Source organism: Anabrus simplex, chromosome 2 (genome assembly GCF_040414725.1).
Source record: "Anabrus simplex isolate iqAnaSimp1 chromosome 2, ASM4041472v1, whole genome shotgun sequence".
Taxonomy (NCBI): domain Eukaryota; kingdom Metazoa; phylum Arthropoda; class Insecta; order Orthoptera; family Tettigoniidae; genus Anabrus; species Anabrus simplex.
This window is the reverse complement of record NC_090266.1, coordinates 1,189,815,007-1,189,836,003: the sequence shown is the minus strand read 5'-3', so window position 1 is coordinate 1,189,836,003 and position 20,997 is coordinate 1,189,815,007.

Below are 20,997 nucleotides of genomic sequence, written 5' to 3'. Positions count from 1 at the left end.
ACGTGCTCGGATTCGTTTTTTGGTAACACAAACCTTTTAAAACTTATTTTAGTTCTTAGCAGCAAAGTCAGTGCAAGTTCAATAAATACCTAAAATGTGAAAGGCCAGCATTATAAAAGATTAAATATCGCAAAATGGGAACAGATTTATGAGTGAATTGTGGAACTCATAACAATTTACAGCCTCCTTGGTCCAGTACTTTGGCATGACTGAGCACAAAACAGGAAGACACCTTCTCACAATTAACTAATCAACAGATTTTACAACCGAATTCGCAAATAACGTTTCAGGTCAATTTTTTGTTTTCTTTATTTTTACAATTGGCTTTACGTCGCACCGACACAGATAGGTCTTATGGCGACGGTGGGATAGGAAAGGCCTAGGAGTGGGAAGGAAGCGGCCGCGGCCTTAATTAAGGTACAGCCCCAGCACTTTCCTGATGTGAAAATGGGAAGCAGCGGGAAACCATCTTCAGGGCTGCCGACAGTGGGGTTCGAACCCACTATCTCCCTGATAAAAGCTCAGAGCTGCGAGGCCCTAACCACACGGCCAACTTGCCCGGTAAGTCATTTTTTGAAGTGAAACATGTCTAATGATATTCCGCCAAACCGTTTAGAAGCAAGATCATTTTGGGAATTAGGCGCCATTTTTCAGTTTATAGATTAATGACATCGGCTACGAACACCTACGGTTGAACATTATCAAGAAAGAATCTTATAATCTGCGTTTGCATGTGTGTTTTATTGTGTCATTTTGTATTCAGTGCAGCTGAAATCGTGAAGGAAGTAGCTTTGGCTTTTCGGGAGGAAAAATCCATGCATTTGCCTGAAACGGAAAATCACAGTTAAATACTGAGAAGTACGGCTATTGGTTAGATTCGAATCCAGCTGCTTCAGAGATCAATAGCACACGCTGTCGTATATGTAAACACAAGTTTTCTTTATTAGGCTACACTTCACTTCGTACAAAGAGAAAACATAGTGAGGTCAAACAAGATACAAAAAGAATTCATAAAGAGAGAAAATAATGGGATAATTAATCCTCCGAATCCTCCCTACCCTGGTTGATCTCCAATGGTACGACCAGCAGTACCGGTCGGGTAATCTCCGTTCCATCGCTGAGTTGGAGGACGAGAGTCCTCGCCTTCCCATCACGGCCAGGTCTCACTACAGCAATGCGAGTACGTCGCCATATATGACCTGGACGCAGATCGTCTTGAAGCAGGACGACATCTCCCTTCCGGCACTTCGTCGATCTTCCGTCTGGTTGCCGCACCTCGTGGAAATTTCTTAGGGCAGGAAGGTACTCCTTCTTCCACCTATTCCGGAAGTCGTCTTGCATCTTTGCCCTTAGTCTTGCTTCTTTTCTCAGATATGGATTGACGCCAGGTTCTGGACCGTTGGGTAATGTTGTAAATAAACCCCCGTTTATGAATTGGTTTGGTGTGAGTACGTTGGAACCGTCTTGTGTAATTGGTCTGCTGTTAATGGCGAATTCATTTCTGCCAGTATTGTCCTCAGAGTTTCCTCGTCCACTTGAGGCGTCACCAACACTTTTCTCCATTGTTTTATTGTGTCCACCAATCGCTTCCACCAGCCTCTCTACCAAGTCGCCCATGGAACAATAAACTTCCAGGATACATTGTTGTGGGCGAAATGCTATTTCGTACGTGGGTTCGTGAAGATCAGAAAAAATCCGCCAGTTCTCTGCTCGCAGTTTGAAAGGTCTTCGCACTGTCCGAGTAGATGGTGTGAGATAATCCGTGTCTGCTGGAGAAGCGTATGAACGACATGATGAATTTTTACAGTACTCGTGTCCGATGTTAATTCCAGGTGAAAAGCCCTTGTAGTGGTGCAAATTAACAATGAGATATACGATTTCTGTAACACGCTCCCCACCTGACATCTAGTGGACTGGCCAAGTCCACTCCCGTGACCGTGAAAGGTTTAGTAGATTGTATGCGATCCACAGGTAGGGGCGCTTCTATTTCGTCTCCTCGGTGGTTCTGGGCGATTTTACACGATAGGCAAGCGTGAATAACATTCTTAATGGACTGGCGTGCCTTTAAGATCCAGTACTGCGAGCGTAGTTCGCACAGCTCAATTCTTACTCCCAGATGCTGTAGATGGATGTGCGTCTGCTTGATCAACCGTTTGTAAATTGATTAGATCCATCGAGGAGGAGTGGATGCTTCTTTTGAGATGTCAGGTCTGCATGATCCAGGCGTCTCCCCACTCTGATGAGATCTCCCTCCAGGAAGGAATTGCAGCGTGGATGGGAGATTCATTTTCTCTCGTAGACATGCGTGTTCTTCACCAAAGCTGCCCATTTGTACAATGTAGATCCAACTCAGTTTCGCAGTTTACAGCTCCGTAGCGGTTAATTCACCGTCGTGTTTGTCCGCGCTTCGAACATCCTTCATAAACCAATGAATCCAACCCATGACCCGAATCATCTTCGAATATGAGCTGAATCGACTGGCGTCTATGGGACATTCCCATGTGCTAACTGTTAATACTTGGCCGTTCATTCGTGCCCCTGGTAGTGGGGTGGTGTTAGACACCGAGTGTTGAGCCCAGGAGTTGGGAGTTTTGGCAAGCCATCGTAGTGCGTGCCACCATGGTGAGCTCTGCAACTCCTTCGCTAACATCCCCCGCGATAGTATATCTGCTGGATTGTCTTCACCTGGACAACGTTGCCATTGTGCAGGATTGGAGCTCTGCTGGATTTCCGTGACACGATTGGAGACGAATGATTTCCATCTATTCGAATTGTTGTGAATCCAGCCCAGTGTCACCATAGAATCACTCCATAGTGTTGCCCTCGTGATATCATAACCTGTAGACTGACAGAAATCCTTTAGAAGTATTATACCCCCTAAAGCTGAAAGGAATTAAAGTCTTGGAAGGATCACTCGCTTGATAGGTGACAGTCTGTTCTTGTTGCAAACCAAGTGTACAGAGACTGTATTGCTCTCGACTTTTTTCCTTTATATGCTATTTGTTCAGGGCGTAGACCTATAGAGATCTTTTGCCCCTACTTGCACCATGTGATATGAAACTGCGTATAAATGGAATGGAGGATTGCTCTCCACTACTCTGAGATAAAGTATGGCACCATAAGTCCTCTCTGAAGCGTCGCAGAATACATGCATTTAATAGTTCTCCGGCGTTGTAGAAGAAGCTCCTATCCAACGAGGGATGGCCGACAAGTGAATGAGGCTGGAAGTCCAGATTTGCCACCTTCTTGCTAGGTCTATGGGTAGGAGATCGTACCATCCTATCCCTTCACACGAAGTATTCTGCAACAGGTTTTTTCCTATAATCGATATTGGCGACAGGAAACCAAGTGGATCATAAAATCTTGCTGTAGCTTGTAGTACCTGTCTCTTCGTTGCCGGCTCTTCTAGTAGCGTTCTGATGGCGTCTTTAGGGTCGAAAAGAAGACAGTCCATGTGCGTGTTCCAGTTAATACCCAAAACTTGTGTCTCCCTCTTCCTCGCGCACTTCGGCTCTCCATATATCCTTTAACAGTGCTGAATTTGTCGCCCACTTTGACATTGGCATTCGTATCTCTCGGAGAAGCCCTGTTAACTCGTAGTACACAGCAATGATTTCGTTGTCGTCTTCTATACTGACTGTGAAATTATCCATGAAGGTCCCTTGATCCAGAAGTTTTGTAGCCAAGGGATACTTGTCACAAAATCTGGAAGCTAATATTCACGTAATGTAGCTGATAAAAGAAGGGGCTGCATATAAGTCCAAACGGCAAGTGGGCGAATCTGTATACTGCCCTGTTGTCAGTTGTCCTAATATCTCTATTTTTCTCCCGCTCAATTACAAACCACATAAATCTCGTTAAATCTCTGCCATTTTTATCCAGACACAACTGCAGAAAGGCTTGAGTTCCGTCCCCAATTAAAGCCAGTCGGTAGAGACGGAAGCGGAGTAGTGTTGCTTGAAGTTCTGGTAGGAGATTAGGCCCTGCTTCCAAGGCATCATTGAGGGATAGGGAACCCCTTGCATGAGATGAAGCATCAAAACTATTCTCCACTTCTCCGTGCCATCTCTTTGCTTCTTTATAATATAGTGAGGCAACTACAAGATGTCGGTAACCGATTCAGCCTTGGGGGCCATCTCTACATGTCCCTTTGCGAAGTAGTCGGTCATTAGAGTGTAGTATACCTCTCGGAACTTTGTGTTTCCATTAAGGTTGTTCTTCAAGGAATCAAAATATCTCTCAGCGTGTTGCGATTCGAGTGCAGTATTACTCCTTCCATCCTTGGTAGGGAGACAACCCTCCTTCCATCTTCGATTTTGAATGACTCATGGAAGCCTTCGAAGATTTCAGATTCTCCCGCAGTGAGTGCTCGTTGCTGCTTCCTTTATCCCCCGTGTCTCTAGATCTTGAAACTTACGTAGATTGTCCTAGGAAGATAGTAATTTTGCATTGATTCTGATGTGGTTTACTAACTCGTGATTCACTGTAGTACCTGACTTATTCCCAATAAGAATCCAACCAAACCTAGAGGGAAGAAGTACCCCAGAACTGGAGATGCGTATTGACTGTTCGTCCTTCAGAGGATCTGCTAGTTGCAATTTGCGAAGGCGTGGTAGACTCTGTATGTCACGTGGGACGGCTGGGTGTGGTGAATACGCGTTCCTGCTTTCGAATGCCGAGATTTGCACGGAATATTTCGTCCGCATTCCACTTATGCTGAAGTTGGCCAATCTGCGAGTATTCGATGTACTTAATGGTGCTTCAAATGCTGTGACTGGCAGATCTCTCTGGTCAATGACTTTCAGCTTCAGATCATCTACCAGTTCCGAGCTGATGAAGCTTGACTGACTACCGGTGTCCAGAATACAACGCGTTCTTTTTCGAAGACCAGTTGGTCCGATGACCCAAATTCGAGCTGTTTGGAGTTATGTCAGGTTCGGCATATTAATATCTATTTTCCCTACAGTTACCTCCACACGTCCTTCACAGATGGAGATGTGATGTGGTCACTTATATTTAGTGCAGGACACTTTGTTCTTCTTGATGCAGTTTTTTCAGGGTGTGACTTGTATTTAGGCAGAAAAAAGTATCGTTGAGTAGACTTCAACCTGTCTATGCGTTGTTTGACATCTGTCATCTTGGTAAAATTTTTAGCCAGTGGTCTTTCCCTTCGCAAAAACGCAAAAAGGTGACGTCTTCGTCTTCTTGTCCGTCTGGCCCATCCTAGTAGTGACTTGCAAGGCAGCAGCAGTTTGGTAATGTGAGTTTGAGATTGCCTTGTCTCCTTTGATTTTCAGTACCGTCATTGCTCCCTTCACTTCTTCATTGAGGAATTCCGTAATCCTTGTTATGTGCGCTTCGGAAATCTTCTCTCTCTTAACGTAGATGATCCACCTTCTAAAGATATCATCCGGAAATGCACGTAACAGTTTGGGGGCTAGCATTCCCCCGTAGTGGTCGACGTTTTCCCTTAATGCCCTTAAAGCCTGAATACCGCCTATTACATTCTACGGTATATATGTACAACTGGGTGCCACGAGCGTAGCATCGCGAACTGGTCTCATGGTCTCCAGATAATCCAGATGCGCCTGGATGATGCGGTTCCTATCGCCATATCTTCCAATAGGAATCCTCTTGATTTCCACGTTTTCGTCTGCAATCACCGCTATACCACTGATCAGCTCCTTAGGTTATCCCTCCAGGTATCCACGAAGGTAGACTTGCTTATCGATAGTGTTGATGGTCGGGTTGTTGTCTACCGCTGACTAGAATTGGTCCCAAAACCGGGACTATTTCTCTACATCTCCTGCGAATGGTTCTAGTTTGATAGTGAGAAATTTTACGGAGTGCGTGATTGATACGTGTGACGGCTCTGGTACTGAGGATGAGGGTCTGGAAGGGTCAAGATTCATATTTCCAAACTATTCAGATAATTTGTCACGAATGACGCGTGTAGAATTAAATATTGCGCGCTTCGCGACCTCGAAGGAATTCTCACGCTCTATGACGCCTGCGTCATATTCGGCGTCTGATAGAAGATTGTGAATGCCATTATCGAGGGAAATGAGTTGATGTAAGGTCTCTTGCAAACTTGTCCGGTTATATTCGTGATCTATTTCTGCAACAGACGCTGCCTTTATAATGTCATTACTGAATTTGTTTACGTTTGCTCGCACTGTCTTTCGTTTCTTCTTCATCAACATTAACGCTTTGTCTCCGTTCTCGTCTGGCATACTCGTGAAATAATATTTTAAACAAACTGCACGGATTTAAATCGTTCTAATTAAGTAATGTTCCGTAGCTTTCTAGTTTGAGACTGCAAGGGGGAGTTCTTATTGGTTATGTTGCTATAAGCTTCCGATAGATAGTAGCACTAGTCACATTTAGCACTCGCCGTATTTAAGAAAACAAGATGGATGTTCTTTTCACTCAATATTACTGGCCACTCTCTCGAAACTTAATAAAAGTAATAATATTATTTGCCTTACGTCCCACTAACTACTTTTACGATCTTCGGAGACGCCGAGGTGCCGAAATTTAGTCCCGCAGGAGTTCTTTTACGTGCCAGTAAATCTACCGATACGAGGCTGACGTATTTGAGCACCTTCAAATAGCACCGGACTGAGCCAGGATCGCACCTGCCAAGTTGGGCTTAGAAGGCCAGCGCCTTAACCGTCTGAGCCACTCAGTCCGGCACTCTCTCTCTCTCTCTCTCTCTCTCTCTCTCGAAACTTAGAGAATGTAGCATTTAGCTATACAACCTCAAAACACTTAACCGGCAAACGTTCAATGAATAACTCCCGTATAATATCTCAAAGTAATTCAAATAGGTAATTTGGATACTTATCAGCGTTCTCGATGTCTCGTGGCGGAGTACCATATGATCGTGATGTGAAGCTCGTTTAATACAAATGACAGTTTCGTTCACTTTCTTCGCCAATTCTGAGATCAACTATAGTGAAAGTTTTCAAAATTGTCTTCTCATGTTGGTGTATCTTCGTAATTCATTCCGTATTTCCCTTTCGGCACCAATTTACGTCGTATTGGCTCCGTGTGCTGATGGGAGAAATGCGCCGCTGCGCTACGAGTAGCAAACATTGTAAGTTAGTGCGTTTCACCGCGCAGATATCCGCTTTCGTCTCACCGCGTGCTGCCATGGCCGACTAAATAATAACAGTGGGATTTCAGAGTATTTTATGGAACAAAAATTGGCCACATTATTCCAAACTTGCAGAAAGTGGTCATGTAATCAATTTACAAGAAAAACAGTTCGCAGGAAATAGCAACAGAGCAATAACTGCAAATTTGTTCAGAAAGCGACATTGGTTCTCCAGATATTCTACCATTTCACGATAGAGGCAACATAGTAATTTACGTATTAGTAGTGGTGATAACGAGATTAGTGTTCGTATATACAGACAACAATGGTGTCTTCAGAAAAATATCCTTTGGCTATTTCTAATACGATATCATATTAGCTGTTAGGAAGGCGATTAATTTTAAATTTAAATTTTAATTAATTTTAAACATAACCATGTTGTCTAAGGAAGACCTTGGTAACAATCGCTATTATTTCATGAAGGCGAATGATTGTTTCCATGAAATATAATCATATTTCATCTGTTGTTTATGCATTTTGGTCAGAACATGTCACCTCGCCGTACTGATCGACCGTGTGAATGGTCTCGACCTTGCATCTCAAACGTAGGGAAAAAGAACTACCGGACGTGGCACAGCGCTAACGTTCGAAGCGGAAGCTGACCGAACCATCAGAATCAGTCTGAAAGGGTCACATAACTGTGCCACGTCCTGGGAGCCATCTGGTGACGAACGTACCATTTCCACTCCTACTATAACATCTAAATTTCAAAAAACATTATTTAAGAAGCCTTTCTCGTGGACAGTCGAGATTTTCTTCTGACGACGCAGAGCACTGTTCTCTGCGAAACGTAAAGAATTTCACCTTATTTTCTTGACACCGCATAAGTCCTAAAGCCTATACAGTATCATATCTGTAAGTACGGTATATTATTATTATTATTATTATTATTATTATTATTATTATTAAGACTATGGCAATACAATACAATATGTATCTATTATGACGTGTGTGCTCTAAAAATGGCCTACTGCAGTTTGCTTTGCAAATATAACATTGCTATAATGATTTGTTTCTAATTCTTAACCTATTTGTAGAATGGTTAAAATACATGTTGTAAAGAGTTATTTTGTATTAATTAAATTGTATAAATCCCGAATTACTTCTTGCAATTTACTGCTATGATCCATCGTTTTTCTTTTCAAATGCACTTCATGAGGTTGTGAAGAAAACCTTTGTATCGCAGTATTTGTTAATGCAGCCAAAAACAACCATATAGCTCAGCCCGTACGTTATGACATTAAAAATAATCATCTGAACACAGCATTGTAAAATGATCCTTCTTCGTCTTCTTCTTCTTCCTCTTCTAATTATTCTCCTCAGTTTATTTACTGGGTTCCGCTTTCGCGTTATACCCAGCTACCAGTAGTCGTATTATCGAGTAACACCAAAACTATGAAGGATAATATATTAATTGTTGTAAAGGGGGGAAGATAAGAAATTACCTGAAAAGACATACGTAGGTATCATAAATGTGTCCAAAACAAAACAAACAAAATAAAACTTGGGATAGAGAATGTACAGCGACGCCAGTGTGATCCATAACGGCGGCTATCTACATCACAAACATGACCGGATCAACATATAGGGAGTGTGGTCTTAGATTCTAATAATGGCTTTAGACAAAAAAAAAAATATATAATGGGATTCAGCGATAGAGGGTCACTGTAAAATGATTGAATACATGTATGTTAATATCACACATATTACAGCTTCTTATGGTCAGCTGTTGATGAAGGTGCCCCTAAGTAGTTCTCGTAATTTCCACTCGCAGCAGCACATTTCTATAAGCACGGAGCATATATGTAAACACAAGTTTTCTTAATTAAACTTCACTTCGTACAATGAGAAAACATAGTGAGGTCAAGGAAGATACAATTCATACAGAGAGACATTGGCATCGTTAATCCTCCACACACGCTAGCCTGACAGTGAGTAATAATTATCACAATAAATATTTTCATTCTCCTTTAGATGAAAGCTAGGAATTGGGGAAGTTACTGGGAGATTTTCGGAAGTTTTAACGATGCTCTTACTCCAGGTAAATTAAAAAAAACTTCTGCCTTGAATTAAGACGAAAGTTGAAGCAGTTATAGGTAAAGTTTCAAGCCTCCTTTATATTCAATTATTTTTATTTGCTTGGTACCCTCCTTTTCAATAAAGGCAATTCTTTTATGATGACTGAAGAATACTTGTCGTTCCATTATTAAAAATGAATTCCTTGGAAATAATTTTAAGTAAAATAAAATTCTTCAAAAAGAAAATTAAACCTTTCTTTAGTGCCATAGCTAGTCACTCTCGTATGTTCTGGAAGGACCAGTATCCATTATACAAATTAGAAAGAGGACAATGATTTATTATCCGGTTTCTTGTCAAAGTGGTTAGCAAGCGGCAATCGGTGCGGAGGGTTAGATTCGTGATGGGGCGAGAGATTTTAGCCTCCTTGTGTTACTTTCTCTAGTTCGGGAACTCTTATATCTCTGTGTTTGTCACCAACTACTGAGCCAGTTCGACGGTACATGTGCAGCCATTGTGATACAACGTTAATAGATTTGGCCTCCTTTTCTAGTGAGCTTTCGGCCGTAATTTCATTCATTTCATGTCTTCCACCTGTAAAAATTCAACCTTTTCCTGATATCCAGAGATTATTTCTGGAACTGCCACGAAACAGATTGATATCAATCTCCAAAACCCAACGAAGTTAATATCATCCGTTGAGTTTCCAATAAATCACTCCCATAGCCGGGCAGAATGGCTCAGACGTCTGCGCGCTGGTTTTCTGACTCCAACTTGGCGGTTCTATCCTGGTTCAGGCCGGTGGTATTTGAATGTGCTCAAATACGTCAGCTTCGTATCGGTAGAATTACTGGAACATAAATGATCTCCGGCATCTCCGCGGCTCCATTATTATTATTATTATTATTATTATTATTATTATTATTATTATTATTATTATTATTATTATTATTATTAAATTACTGTCCGACTCATTGGCTGAATGGTCAGCGTTGAGGCCATCGGTTCAGACGGTCCCGGGTTCAATTCCCGGCCGGGTCGGTGATTTTAATAGTGTTTAATTAATTCTTCTGGCTCGGGGTCTGGGTATGTTTGTTAGTTCCCACACTTTCCTCCTCATATTCGGACAACACACTACACTACCAACCAGCACGAAAACACGCAATACTGTTTACATCCTTCCATATATGGTTGGCCTCAGGAAGGGCATCCGGCCGTAAAACAGGGCCAAATCCACATACGCAATGCAGTTCGCACCCGCGACCCCACAGATGTGGGAAAAGCGGTGGAAGAAGAAGACATCCTGATATCCTTTTCCTTTAACTTGCAATAACATGAACAATAAAAGCGAAGTGTTCATCTTATACCAAATATTAGGCGTCTGCAGTAAACTGAAAAGCATACCAACCAAGTATGTCCCACAAGAGAAACTGGGTAGTTCAAAGTAGAAATATGGGGGAAAGTTCCAGAATTTAGGTTCTTAGTTACAACAGTGACAGTTGGTATGAGTAGAAGGAATCGGATCTTATGGAATAATGTATAAAAGCTTTTTGAATCCTGACGCAGGACTCTGCGCATCAAGGAAAACACGAAAATATTTCAGTAAGTCTCGGGATTGAGCTCTTGAGCATTAAATCCTGAATTGAAGGGTTACATATGAAACTACCAGCTATCACACAAATATGGAATATTTGAATACATCTCTCCACACAGCGTTGGCATCACACGTGTGGCACATATCGCACCATTACCCCACGGAGTTGTGGGAGATGAGCCAGAGAAAGAGAATTATCAGGCACTGAATAGACTAGCTCCCTCGGTTTGATCAGTAATTTCTGGGATTTGCTTTCAATTCAGCACATCTGAATTATTTTAAATAATACATAGGACATATTTTATTCCGTGCAATCGTTATTTTCCTCTATATAGTTCATTTTGTATTCCCTGTAGTTATTTTTAGTAACTATATAAAAAACAATTAGGTGCAAATTGAATTCATGCTAAATGTTTCTTTTTTATATATTCATGTGTGACTGGATCTGTTACATTGCAACAAATCAAGTTATCCATGCAAATATTTATCTGAAACCAGTAATCGACACAATTACAAGTTATATTCGTACACCATATACACACAATGCAGTGCAGAGATATTACGTTATTTATTCTAAATGTAATTAAATTGCACAACGGTGTTGTATTTTGAGCGTTCCATAAGATGATTAATTGCAGTGCGTGTTACAAGATATTTCTCTCAACTTTTATACAGTCTCCTTATGAAGAATGTAGAGTGGACCACCAGTCGCTTAAAATTGTGTTTTATGCAACCTGGATTTTACAGATAACCGTCCCTGTTCGTAAACAAAATTAGTAAAACAAAAGATTCCGATATAAGTTCAAAAAGTACAAACGGAATTATTACTATCAATAGTCACTCAATGAAAGAAACTGTTAGAATGCATTACACAACGACAGCTGTAAATACCACTTAATTTACAACGGTAAGCTTTCACTACGCCTATGAATTAACTGAACAAATTCTGGTTGTTCCAGGAAGTGTCCTTTCAATCAATCTCATCTGCTCAAATTTCGCCAAATCATTCTCTTTTCAAATATTCGACTCAGTAGCCCTTCATTCCTGATTGGACGTACCTATTTCACTTTCACCGGGCGAGTTGGCCGTGCGGTTAGGGGCTCGCAGCTGTGAACTTGCACCCGGGAGACAGTGGGTTCGAATCTTAATGTCCTGAAGATGGTTTTCCGTGGTTTCCCATGTTCGCACCAGGCAAATGCTGGGGCTGTACCTTAATTAAGGCCACGGCCGCTTCCTTCCTACTCCTAGCCCTTTCCTATTCCATTGTCGCCGTAAGACCTCTCTGTGTCGGTGCGACGTATAGCCAAATCTAACAACAACAACAAAAATATATTTCACTTTCAATATTCTTCTGTAATATCTCATTTTAAAAGACTATGTTACCTTATTTTTTCTGCTAGTTATTTCACGTGTTTCGCTTCCTTACCATGTCACGCTTCACACGGACGTCTTCAAAACATATTTGTATTACGTATGTCTATGCTGTGTTCATAGCAACTATCACGTAAAATTAGAAGCTTGCCTCTGCATGCTTGGTTATTTGCTGACTTGCCTCCTTGGAAATGTAATTAGTAAATTATCTCGATCTCACGAAATCAGGGAAGCAGTATCATCATCTAAGGACCAAATGAGGTGAATACGTAAAAAGGATCAAAATCATTGGAAGTAGGCCTACTGGTGGAAAGTCAATGATAATTTAATTCCTTCCAATTGACTATACGTCGCACCGACACAGATATGTCTTATGGAGACGACGGGTTAGGAATGGGATAGGAGTGGGAATGAAGCGATCATGCCCTTCATTGCGGTACATACCCAGCATTTGCCTGGTGTGAAAATGGGAAACCACGGAAAACCATCTTCAGGACTTCCGACAATGGGTTCGAACACACTATCTCCGGAATATAAGCTAACAGCTGCGCGCCCCTAACTGCACGGCCAACTCGCTCGGTATAATTTAGTTCCTCGTTAATAATAATAATAATAATAATAATAATAATAATAATAATAATAATCGTTTAATGTCATTAGAATCGTTACAGCTTTCTCCATGCATACCAGGGTGTATGTATTGTATCCTGTAGGAGTTAAGCACCTTCAAATATCGCTGACAACAACCAGAATCGAATCTATTATCTTTGGAAAGGAAAGTCACAGAAGAATTCATATTCTCCCAGGCATCAACTTGTTGAATTGTGCTGCTCGCGACTTATTACATTGGATTTCTGAAGGTTTGTCATGAATATTCCAAGTGATTCCCATTGAGTGAGAGCTGGTAAATTGATTTCTAAGTTACAGCACTGATTTGAATGTTGAACATTAATGTGGGTCCACTGAGTATCATTCACTCATATCAAGAATTTTCATTACAGGCAACTGAAGAAATGTATTCGAATTTCCGATTGAATCAGAATTTGAAAGGTTTTAAGAGTCCTTTGGATCTATTACTTCTGAGATAATAAAAATCTACTTTCGTAACTCTGATTCAGAACTAAATTCTGAAACCCATCGAAGACCAAAACACAAGTGGATTTAGAATGATTGAGAATTAATTAAAATTATCTATAGAAAACACGTAGCAGAGGAGTATGGTTACGGTGCACGATCTGGATGCTGAGGTAAGCTGTTGTTGGAAGGCTTTCCATCCCGTAACTTAATATTTTTAATACTGATGGAACATTTTTTCAGACTCTGTCAAAGAAATTGAAATTAAACTTTGCAAGAATGTTCTTGATAGTTAAGTAAACAATAAAAGGGATCCACTTTCTCTTAAAATGAACATAAAATAGTTTTAGGACATGAATTGTGAGGAAAAATTGTGAAATTTGTAAACAAAATTTAAAATAACACCACGTATTAAAAATTTCCTATTTAACGAAATAAAAATGTATTGCAATGGATTATTTATTATACAGGTAGGTTTTTCATGTAACTTTCTATCAAGAAAATGTTCCTTAGGTCCCTATCACTACTTAATGTTGTTTTTGACTGCAGCACAAGATAAACACTACTGAATGAAATGAAAATTCTTATGTACAGTCATTTGTAAAATGTCGGCGCACCAAGAGACAGTAGTCAGAATCACACGAGATTTATGGGCGACTGTAACGTTACCATAAATAAATTACTAGAATATCACAGCAAAAGGATAATTTATTGTTGAATACTGAGCAGAATGTTCTGAAGAACTGTACAGTTTCATGCGAACACAGGGCGAGTCCTACAATCGTTGTCGTCTTTCCAGCATGCCACGTGTCGATAAGAGAGAGTGCGGTCGCCCTCATTTCGTTCCCGTATGCCCGTACAAAACCCACCAACTTCGATGAAGGGACAGCCAGATTGAAAAAATATATGAAAACGGTAAAACTTATCTCATTATAGTAAGTATTGTAAAAGCTCGCACTCAGCGAGCATTTTAAGGTGTGATGATTTTCCAGTTCACTCTTCAAAATTTCGGTCCGAATTACATTTTTCCACTTCTCTTATGGTGCGAGGGTCACTTCTACGCAGTGCATTTTTCAAACTACCACATATAAAGAAGTCGCAAGGAGTTCAATCAGGAGGTCACGCTGGCCATAATCATGCACTAATTATTCTGTCCACGAAAACATCACGCGCTGCGTTACTGCACTCCTGTTATATTCAGTTAACGGAGCTTAAAATCTTAAATGTACGAAGTTGTCATGTGTATCTTTAATATAGAACATTTTTAGCTTCCAGAAATTACGAACATATTTGAGAAATATGACTGAAAACATCAACCGTCCAACTCCTTGGATGAATGGTCAGCGTTGAGGCCCTCTGTTCAGAAGGTCCCGGCTTCGATTCCCGGCCGAATCGGGGGTTTCAAACGCGTCCGATTAATCTTTCTTGATCCAAGACTGGATGTTTGTGCTTGTCCCAACACTTTCCTCTTCATATTCACACAATACACCACACTACCAACCACCACAGAAACAAGCAATAGTGATTACACCCCTCCACATATGGTTGGTGTCAGGATGGGCATCTGGCCGTAAAACAGGGCCAAATCCACGTGTGCAGCTCAGTTCGTAACCGCGACCCAACAGGTGTGCGAAAATCGGGAGAAGAAGAAGAATAAGAAAACAGAGCATTAACCACAAACATTCAACAAGATTTAAGGTACAACACTGCTGTATTTATACCGAGAAAAACAACAAAGCGCAGTTTTTGTACTCAATTCCTAAATTATTTAGTGACTTTACTGATCCGTTGCAAGCAACTTCATTCGATACCAAACTAAGCACAGGAGCCCTTAAGTCGTTTCTTTAGGGAAAATATTGTTACTAAAAAAAATAACTCACGTACACTTGGTCTAGTTTTACGGCTGACTGCCCTTCCTGATGGCAACCCATGTGAAGGGATGAACTCACCATTTCGTGTTTATGTGGTGGTTGGAAATGTGGTGTAATAGTATTTTGATGAAGAGAAATGCATTTAGACGAGTACAAACCCCAGGGTCCGAGACCTTAGTATTAACCAGATGGAGTTAAATCCTCGATGAGGCCGGAATCGAAGCTGAGGCCTTTTGAACCGAAGACCAGTACGCTGACCATTCAGCCAAGAAGCCAGACCATCGTCTCTCACCACATATTTTTCTTTATTACTATAATTTGATATAAAATGTAACTATATGGCGTCACCTTACGTGGTCTAACTGATATCCTAACTTTACTCTGTTGAAGCTGGTATGATGTTATTAGGTATAACAATAATAACTACATGCAAACATATGAATTTTAGGAATTTACTTTCTTATTGCTATCAAACATAATGTCGTTAGAGGAAAATGTACTGTATAAATACATGAATAAATAGTACTGATAATATGTAATCAATGAAATGAAAAAATAAACAAAAATATATATTCCAAACAAGATAATAATGTTATGCCAAGTTTCGTGATAGTTTCAAGACCAAGAATTCGATGGCATTCCATTCATGAGCCTCTTCACGATGAGTAAGTAGGATTGTATAAAAGTCACCAGGCAACTTATTAGTACGTTACTATGTCATCAACGGAATACGAAAACAAATAAAAAATTACGTAAGTTATTTATAAATTTTATACTATCGGATATTAGCTGAAATTATAGTGCAATTTTAATTTTCTTATAATATGTCAGATCCCACTTTTCCAGTTCTCCAAAGAAAAAGAAAACATATAAGGTATTTCATATCAGTATCACCTCAATCAAATCACTACTCTGATCAGTGATGGATACCGGTCTCAGTGGCTGAGAAGGTAGAAATGCTGGCTTTCTGGGTGCAAGTTCGCGGGTTTCTTACCAACTTAGACCTGCTGTGTTGGAAGGTTTTCAAATAATCCAGCCTCGTGTCTTTAGATTCACGGGGGCGTGAAGGAAATACTGCAGGACAAAATGTTGCCACCTCGACGCTTTTGAAAACCATGAAAGTATTACAGACTATAAATTTCATGTTCCGTACTGACGGTTCAACTCTTACAATAATTTATTATATACTTACTGATTCTCCTGTTCAATGCACCACTTCATCTCTTAGGCTAAACTTACACTGACTGACAGAGCAAATGCAACACCAAGGAGGAGTGGTTCGAAAGGGATGAAAGTTGGGGAAAAAACAGAGACGGCACGGATGAATAATTGATGTTTATTTCAAACCGATATGCAGGTTACACAATAGGCACGGCATCGACTCAGTAGGATGTAGGACCACCGCGAGCGGCGATGCACGCAGAAACACGTCGAGGTACAGAGTCAATAAGAGTGCGGATGGTGTCCGGAGGGATGGTTCTCCATTCTCTGTCAACCATTTGCCACAGTTGGTTGTCCGTACGAGGCTGGGGCAGAGTTTGCAAACGGCGTCCAATGAGATCCCACACGTGTTCGACTGGTGAGAGATCCGGAGAGTACGCTGGCCACGGAAGCATCTGTACACCTCGTAGAGCCTGTTGGGAGATGCGAGCAGTGTGTGGGCGGGCATTATCCTGCTGAAACAGAGCATTGGACAGCCCCTGAAGGTACGGGAGTGCCACCGGCCGCAGCACATGCTGCACGTAGCGGTGGGCATTTAACGTGCCTTGAATACGCACTAGAGGTGACGTGGAATCATACGCAATAGCGCCCCAAACCATGATGCCGCGTTGTCTAGCGGTAGGGCGCTCCACAGTTACTGCCGGATTTGACCTTTCTCCACGCCGACGCCACACTCGTCTGCGGTGACTATCACTGACAGAACAGAAGCGTGACTCATCGGAGAACACGACGTTCCGCCATTCCCTCATCCAAGTCGCTCTAGCCCAGCACCATGCCAGGCGTGCACGTCTATGCTGTGGAGTCAATGGTAGTCTTCTGAGCGGACGCCGGGAGTGCAGGCCTCCTTCAACCAATCGACGGGAAATTGATCTGGTCGATATTGGAACAGCCAGGGTGTCTTGCACATGCTGAAGAATGGCGGTTGACGTGGCGTGCGGGGCTGCCACCGCTTGGCGGCGGATGCGCCGATCCTCGCGTGCTGACGTCACTCGGGCTGCGCCTGGACCCCTCGCACGTGCCACATGTCCCTGCGCCAACCATCTTCGCCACAGGCGCTGCACCGTGGACACATCCCTATGGGTATCGGCTGCGATTTGACGAAGCGACCAACTTGCCCTTCTCAGCCCGATCACCATACCCCTCGTAAAGTCGTCTGTCTGCTGGAAATGCCTCCGTTGACGGCGGCCTGGCATTCTTAGCTATACACGTGTCCTGTGGCACACGACAACAAGCTCTACAATGACTGTCGGCTGAGAAATCACGGTATGAAGTGGGCCATTCGCCAACGCCGTGTCCCATTTATCGTTCGCTACGTGCGCAGCACAGCGGCGCATTTCACATCATGAGCATACCTCAGTGACGTCAGTCTACCCTGCAATTGGCATAAAGTTCTGACCACTCCTTCTTGGTGTTGCATTTGCTCTGTCAGTCAGTGTAATACTTTATCTTAAGAGGACCATGAAAGTACTCAGTTGAAGTGAAACAAATAAATTATTATTATTATTATTATTATTATTATTATTATTATTATTATTATTATTATTATTGTTGTTGTTGTTCAATGGATAGTAACAATTTTCCGTAATAAACCTGGTTCACACTGAGTGAGGATAGGTCTGATAAACTCAGCGTTGTCAGCTTAGCGTGTATGAAGTAGTATGTATGTATGTATGTATGTATGTATGTATGTATGTATGTATGTATGTAGGTTGGTAGGTAGGTATTATACCAGGAATGATGGTCGGAGATAGAGTCCCCGATGTATAAAGTTATATTCCACGCCAAGCGATCACATCCGATAGCCTGCAAGCACGACAGCTGAGAGCAAGGTGGAGTTGTTACGTCACGACCTGAGGAACACGGTCAATGCCAGATTACGTCAGCCGATGGAAAGATCTATACATTCTATCGTCAATATATTTTGATTTGATTACCTATGGGAATATTAACTACATCATCGTGTAGCCCAGCTTTTGTGATCATTATCCCCGAATTTTGAAGAAATATATCAAATATTAAAGGAGATATTGAGTAAGATAAAATAGCTTCAACTCTCCGTGATTATGTATATAAAGGCAGGCATTTCGCTTGTTAAACCGGTCTACTTCGTGCCACAGTCGAGGCCGGTCGTTCGGCTGTTGGGCATTCTTCGCCACCGTAATGTGAGTCAGCAGTTCGACCTCGACGAAAGTTCAAGTCCGCGTTATAGAACTCTAACTCTGCAACGCTTCGATCATACTTAGAATATTTTAGCATCGTGTTGCGTGTGACAATAGAAGTTCTACTACAAGACGTGTACATTTCGAGTGATTAATTACTTACGTGAACAGTGTGGTTGAAACTTATATTTCTTCTCATGAGTACGATTCTACATTACCAAGCACTTGGGCATAATTTGATGTTTGGATTTCATGAGGTGATTGAATTTGTATGACAGTGAAACATCAAACTGTACGTTTTCTTGACAAAGTGATTTAATATAACCCCGTATTTGAATTCTAAAACTGATAAAACGTTTCTGACGGTGAAACATCGACTTTTACATAATTCAGTATTTACATTTTTTTTTGCTAGGGGCTTTACGTCGCACCGACACAGATAGGTCTTATGGCGACGATGGGATAGGAAAGGCCTAGGTGTTGGAAGGAAGCGGCCGTGGCCTTAATTAAGGTACAGCCCCAGCATTTGCCTGGTGTGAAAATGGGAAACCACGGGAAACCATCTTCAGGGCTGCCGACAGTGGGATTCGAACCTACTATCTCCCGGATGCAAGCTCACAGCCGCGCGCCTCTACGCGCACGGCCAACTCGCCCGGTATATTTACATTTAACACGTGTTAGAACTTTTCTGACAGTGGAACATCAAACTGTACATAATTTAGTATTTAAATTTACCAAGGTGATAGAGTATTTCTTCGACCTGTACGTTTACTTTACCAAGTTACTGACATAATTAATTGAGTCTAACATTGCTAACGAACTTAGATTTTTTCAAGTGATCAGAGTCTTGGTAGAACTTAGTCTAAAGTCTGTGATTAAATGAACTGGTGTAATTAACTTGCATAAGACATTTACTAATTATTAGAATAGGACTGATGTAAAACTCAGGACAGTTCTAGAACAAGCAGTGTTTTCATTTCAACATTATTTAATTGTGAACGGAACTAAATTCACGGAATAAGATTCTTTAGTTACAGTATATTTCAAGGACCAATTCGTAATCGAACTGTGTAAACCTGAAGATGATCATAAGTGAAATACTTTCTTTTCTGCGTTGTTATTCAGCCAACATTATTCATATTGGACTGTGATAAAGTGAGCTTTTGTTTTCTTTCTGGGCTGATACATCACAGATTCAATCTCAATTAACATTACGAGTTCAATTTGATTTGTTTATTGACTGTGTTAACTTCGACGTCAGTAACATTATATCATAATCGTCAACTCCGATCAGACTTTAAGGACAGTCTATCGTTACCTGTGATCTGTTTGAAATAATAATAATAATAATAATAATAATAATAATAATAATAATAATAATAATAATAATAATAATCATAATAATAATAATAGTAGTAGTAACTTTGTTTGTGCAGAGATTGAATATCTTACGAGTTCGTTCGAACACTAGTGCAGTGTCATTCGCATTTCTACAAGTGCTCCTAAATCATCGGGATCTCCTAGAAATTGAAGATATTCCAGAAATTCGAGATATTTCAGATGGTGCAGCTGTAAATGAACATTGCGAACCCGCAGTGTACCTGTTCCAGCCCAACCCAAGGAGAGACACTTACTGCAACCACTGTACCGAGGTGATGTTGAATTTTTCCCTTTACTTTATGAATAAACTCTTCAACAAACTTAGAAAGTTTCCATTATACTTACTTCTTGCTACCCTCTCTTCTGTAACAATTCAAATAGAGACCGGACACACCGTGTGTCAAGTCTCATGCGATGCTAGCCGATGTAACATACACTTACTGTTACAGTATGTATGTATGTATGTATGTATGTATGTATGTATGTATGTATGTATGTATGTATGTATGTATGTATGTATGTATTGGTAGGATATCATGACGGGATCATCTACCATAACTAATTAGTGTCAATGGATGTGTAACAAGCGGGAGTGAGCCATAACATTGTAACCTGGTATTAGGACGGAAAGCCATTTTAAAGGACATTTGATAGCGGGTCTCGATTCCATTTATCCTCGAATTTAATGGGTATGATTTAGCAATTGAACGAAGAAGTCACGGTTCTGCTCTACCTAATATTTTTTCCATCGATCATACTGAAATTAAATGTATATTTTATGGCAAGCATGAACATATCCCTTATAATATGAACATAGTGAACATGAATATGAATAAAGTAGATTTCAGTTTATCGATTTATTTGACGGCCAAACTGTTGATAAGCTGGAATGAAATGGTAGCCTTTCCACTCAGTATAAAACATTCAAAATTAATGGTTCAAGGAGAGCAATTCACATGTGATGAGCTCCAGTGGGACTCAACAACTAAGCCAAATTAGGTGAATGAATAAACAAAGGCATGGTATCCTGCAAGCTACGCTTAAAACAGATTTTACTGTGCAGTGCGATGAACGTTTATCCCTCGGACCTCAATCAATGCTCTATTGTACGACACAGATTGACGAAATGTATTATTAACATCGACCAACTCG